The following is a 5,537-nucleotide window of genomic DNA, read 5'->3' on the forward strand; positions in this document are numbered from 1 at the left end:
GCAGAGAGGAGCGCTGAGGAATCAGACTGAGGGTAGAGAGGAGCGCTGAGGAGACGGCCTGAGGGCAGAGAGGAGCGCTGAGGAGATGGCCTGAGGGCAGAGAGGAGCGCTGAGGAATCAGACTGAGGGCAGAGAGGAGCGCTGAGGAGACGGCCTGAGGGCAGAGAGAAGCGCTGAGGAGACGGCCTGAGGGCAGAGAGGAGCGCTGAGGAGACGGCCTGAGGGCAGAGAGGAGCGCTGAGGAGACGGCCTGAGGGCAGAGAGGAGCGCTGAGGAGACAGCATGAGGGCAGAGAGGAGCGCTGAGGAGACGGCATGAGGGCAGAGAGGAGCGCTGAGGAGACGGCATGAGGGCAGAGAGGAGCGCTGAGGAATCGGACTGAGGGCAGAGAGGAGCGCTGAGGAGACGTCCTGAGGGCAGAGAGGAGCGCTGAGGAGACAACCTGAGGGCAGAGAGGAGCGCTGAGAAGACAACCTGAGGGCAGAGTGGAGCGCTGAGGAGACGGCCTGAGGGCAGAGAGGAGCGCTGAGGAATCGGACTGAGGGCAGAGAGGAGCTCTGAGGAGACGGCCTGAGGGCAGAGAGGAGCGCTGAGGAGACGGCCTGAGGGCAGAGTGGAGCGCTGAGGAGACAGCCCCTGAGGGCAGAAAGGAGCGCTGAGGAGACAGCCTGAGGGCAGAGTGTAGCGCTGAGGAGACGGCCTGAGGGCAGAGAGGAGCACTGAGGAGACGGCCTGAGGGCAGAGAGGAGCACTGAGGAGACAGCCTGAGGGCAGAGAGGAGTGCTGAGGAATCGGACTGAGGGCAGAGAGGAGCGCTGAGGAGATGGCCTGAGGGCAGAGAGGAGCGCTGAGGCGGTCTAAGGGCAGAGAGGAGCGCTGAGGCGGTCTAAGGGCAGAGAGGAGCGCTGAGGAGACGGCCTGAGGGCAGAGAGGAGCGCTGAGGAGACGGCCTGAGGGCAGAGAGGAGCGCTGAGGAGACGTCCTGAGGGCAGAGAGGAGCGCTGAGGAGACGGCATGAGGGCAGAGAGGAGCGCTGAGGAATCGGACTGAGGGCAGAGAGGAGCGCTGAGGAGACGTCCTGAGGGCAGAGAGGAGCGCTGAGAAGACAACCTGAGGGCAGAGTGGAGCGCTGAGAAGACAACCTGAGGGCAGAGTGGAGCGCTGAGGAGATGGCCTGAGGGCAGAGAGGAGCGCTGAGGAATCGGACTGAGGGCAGAGAGGAGCGCTGAGGAGACGGACTGAGGGCAGAGTGGAGCGCTGAGGAGACGGCCCCTGAGGGCAGAGTGGCGCGCTGAGGAATCAGACTGAGGGCAGAGAGGAGCGCTGAGGAGACGGCCTGAGGGCAGAGAGGAGCGCTGAGGAGACGGCCTGAGGGCAGAGAGGAGCGCTGAGGCAGTCTAAGGGCAGAGAGGAGCGCTGAGGAGACGGCCTGAGGGCAGAGAGGAGCGCTGAGGAGATGGCCTGAGGGCAGAGAGGAGCGCTGAGGAGACGACCTGAGGGCAGAGAGGAGCGCTGAGGCGGTCTAAGGGCAGAGAGGAGCGCTGAGGAGACGGCCTGAGGGCAGAGAGGAGCGCTGAGGAGACGGCCTGAGGGCAGAGAGGAGCGCTGAGGAGACGTCCTGAGGGCAGAGAGGAGCGCTGAGGAGACGGCATGAGGGCAGAGAGGAGCGCTGAGGAGACGGACTGAGGGCAGAGTGGAGCGCTGAGGAGACGGCCCCTGAGGGCAGAGTGGCGCGCTGAGGAATCAGACTGAGGGCAGAGAGGAGCGCTGAGGAGACGGCCTGAGGGCAGAGAGGAGCGCTGAGGAGACGGCCTGAGGGCAGAGAGGAGCGCTGAGGCAGTCTAAGGGCAGAGAGGAGCGCTGAGGAGACGGCCTGAGGGCAGAGAGGAGCGCTGAGGAGATGGCCTGAGGGCAGAGAGGAGCGCTGAGGAGACGACCTGAGGGCAGAGAGGAGCGCTGAGGCGGTCTAAGGGCAGAGAGGAGCGCTGAGGAGACGGCCTGAGGGCAGAGAGGAGCGCTGAGGAGACGGCCTGAGGGCAGAGAGGAGCGCTGAGGAGACGTCCTGAGGGCAGAGAGGAGCGCTGAGGAGACGGCATGAGGGCAGAGAGGAGCGCTGAGGAATCGGACTGAGGGCAGAGAGGAGCGCTGAGGAGACGTCCTGAGGGCAGAGAGGAGCGCTGAGAAGACAACCTGAGGGCAGAGTGGAGCGCTGAGGAGACGGCCTGAGGGCAGAGAGGAGCGCTGAGGAGATGGCCTGAGGGTAGAGAGGAGCGCTGAGGAATCGGACTGAGGGCAGAGAGGAGCGCTGAGGAGACGGCATGAGGGCAGAGAGGAGCGCTGAGGAATCGGACTGAGGGCAGAGAGGAGCGCTGAGGAGACGGACTGAGGGCAGAGTGGAGCGCTGAGGAGACGGCCCCTGAGGGCAGAGTGGCGCGCTGAGGAATCAGACTGAGGGCAGAGAGGAGCGCTGAGGAGACGGCCTGAGGGCAGAGAGGAGCGCTGAGGAGACGGCCTGAGGGCAGAGAGGAGCGCTGAGGCAGTCTAAGGGCAGAGAGGAGCGCTGAGGAGACGGCCTGAGGGCAGAGAGGAGCGCTGAGGAGATGGCCTGAGGGCAGAGAGGAGCGCTGAGGAGACGACCTGAGGGCAGAGAGGAGCGCTGAGGCGGTCTAAGGGCAGAGAGGAGCGCTGAGGAGACGGCCTGAGGGCAGAGAGGAGCGCTGAGGAGACGGCCTGAGGGCAGAGAGGAGCCCTGAGGAGACGTCCTGAGGGCAGAGAGGAGCGCTGAGGAGACGGCATGAGGGCAGAGAGGAGCGCTGAGGAGACGGACTGAGGGCAGAGTGGAGCGCTGAGGAGACGGCCCCTGAGGGCAGAGTGGCGCGCTGAGGAATCAGACTGAGGGCAGAGAGGAGCGCTGAGGAGACGGCCTGAGGGCAGAGAGGAGCGCTGAGGAGACGGCCTGAGGGCAGAGAGGAGCGCTGAGGCAGTCTAAGGGCAGAGAGGAGCGCTGAGGAGACGGCCTGAGGGCAGAGAGGAGCGCTGAGGAGATGGCCTGAGGGCAGAGAGGAGCGCTGAGGAGACGACCTGAGGGCAGAGAGGAGCGCTGAGGCGGTCTAAGGGCAGAGAGGAGCGCTGAGGAGACGGCCTGAGGGCAGAGAGGAGCGCTGAGGAGACGGCCTGAGGGCAGAGAGGAGCGCTGAGGAGACGTCCTGAGGGCAGAGAGGAGCGCTGAGGAGACGGCATGAGGGCAGAGAGGAGCGCTGAGGAATCGGACTGAGGGCAGAGAGGAGCGCTGAGGAGACGTCCTGAGGGCAGAGAGGAGCGCTGAGAAGACAACCTGAGGGCAGAGTGGAGCGCTGAGGAGACGGCCTGAGGGCAGAGAGGAGCGCTGAGGAGATGGCCTGAGGGTAGAGAGGAGCGCTGAGGAATCGGACTGAGGGCAGAGAGGAGCGCTGAGGAGACGGCATGAGGGTAGAGAGGAGCGCTGAGGAATCGGACTGAGGGCAGAGAGGAGCGCTGAGGAGACGTCCTGAGGGCAGAGAGGAGCGCTGAGAAGACAACCTGAGGGCAGAGTGGAGCGCTGAGGAGACGGCCTGAGGGCAGAGAGGAGCGCTGAGGAGACGTCCTGAGGGCAGAGAGGAGCGCTGAGGAGACGGCCTGAGGGCAGAGAGGAGCGCTGAGGAGACGGCCTGAGGGCAGAGAGGAGCGCTGAGGAGACGTCCTGAGGGCAGAGAGGAGCGCTGAGGAGACGGCATGAGGGCAGAGAGGAGCGCTGAGGAATCGGACTGAGGGCAGAGAGGAGCGCTGAGGAGACGTCCTGAGGGCAGAGAGGAGCGCTGAGAAGACAACCTGAGGGCAGAGTGGAGCGCTGAGGAGACGGCCTGAGGGCAGAGAGGAGCGCTGAGGAGATGGCCTGAGGGTAGAGAGGAGCGCTGAGGAATCGGACTGAGGGCAGAGAGGAGCGCTGAGGAGACGGCATGAGGGCAGAGAGGAGCGCTGAGGAATCGGACTGAGGGCAGAGAGGAGCGCTGAGGAGACGTCCTGAGGGCAGAGAGGAGCGCTGAGAAGACAACCTGAGGGCAGAGTGGAGCGCTGAGGAGACGGCCTGAGGGCAGAGAGGAGCGCTGAGGAGATGGCCTGAGGGTAGAGAGGAGCGCTGAGGAATCGGACTGAGGGCAGAGAGGAGCGCTGAGGAGACGGCATGAGGGCAGAGAGGAGCGCTGAGGAATCGGACTGAGGGCAGAGAGGAGCGCTGAGGAGACGTCCTGAGGGCAGAGAGGAGCGCTGAGAAGACAACCTGAGGGCAGAGAGGAGCGCTGAGGAGATGGCCTGAGGGTAGAGAGGAGCGCTGAGGAGATGGCCTGAGTGAAGAGAGGAGCTATTGATCAGACACTGATGACCTTTCCTAAGGATAAACCATCAATGTAATAGTGGACAACCTGCATACACTATATTGCCTAGTATAAAATGAAAACTAACCTCCTGCATTGATGCTGCTCCAGTGATGTCTCCCAGGATTCATTGCTATGCCACATGAGCACTGTAGCCAATCAGTGGCCGCTAATGGGTTACTTCATTCACACTTTCTTTGGATGAAACGTGGACGTCCCAAGGTTGAGAACTACAGCGCATTAGTAGCCGCTGATTGGCTGCAGCACTCACATAACAGCTGACATCGATGAAATGCAGCGGTGCAAGAGGTTATTTTTATTTTACACTGGGAAATAATGTAAAGACAGAGACCCTGAATCCAGTGATGTATCATTTAAAGGTTTGCTTGTTGTAATTTTGATAAAATAAGTTTTTTCGGCAGATCACCACCAGAGACTAGTAAACCTGCTGCCATGTAGTCCTCCATATCCATGAGCTCTGTATAACCCCATCCCAACCACTGATTGTGTACACTGCATAGACAGAAAGCTGCCAGAGCTACCAGTGTTGTGAGCGGGGTAATACAGAGTGCAGCATTCAGAGAACTGATAGATCTGCAGCAGATAAAACAGGGATTTTATCAAAACTGCAGCAACCATCAATGAGACACATATCACTGGAATTGGGGTCTCTGCTCCTACATCGCGCTGCTCTCAGATGGGGAGCCTGCAGACAGGTACAGGGCATGGCGGAGTGGACAGCTCCTTGGAGACCGCTGACCCTATGGGCTCCGCCCCGACGCACGCGTCATATTGGGTGCCTGAGCTCTCGCTGATGCCAGGCATAGGAGACACACGGCTCGGGGCTGGTGATGGCAGAAATCCAATACAGATGTCCCGCCACATTTGTAGTTTTTGCAAAAATTAGACCAACAAATAAGCGCACAATGTGCGCCCTCCACTGTATGTGACACTGCGCACGGACACTGCACCGCATAACCTTGCCCCGTCACGCACGTCATTGCACTGCTTGAAAGTCAATTAGAAAGGCGTCTGTGTACGCGCTGACGTCACTGAGCTGACGTTCATCCTATCACGTTCAGCCTCTATTCTCCTATCCACTAGGTGTCGCTGTAAATTATTGTTTTAGTCCTCTGACTGTGGGAGTTA

Source organism: Anomaloglossus baeobatrachus, chromosome 2 (assembly GCF_048569485.1).
Source record: "Anomaloglossus baeobatrachus isolate aAnoBae1 chromosome 2, aAnoBae1.hap1, whole genome shotgun sequence".
Classification (NCBI taxonomy): Eukaryota; Metazoa; Chordata; class Amphibia; order Anura; family Aromobatidae; genus Anomaloglossus; species Anomaloglossus baeobatrachus.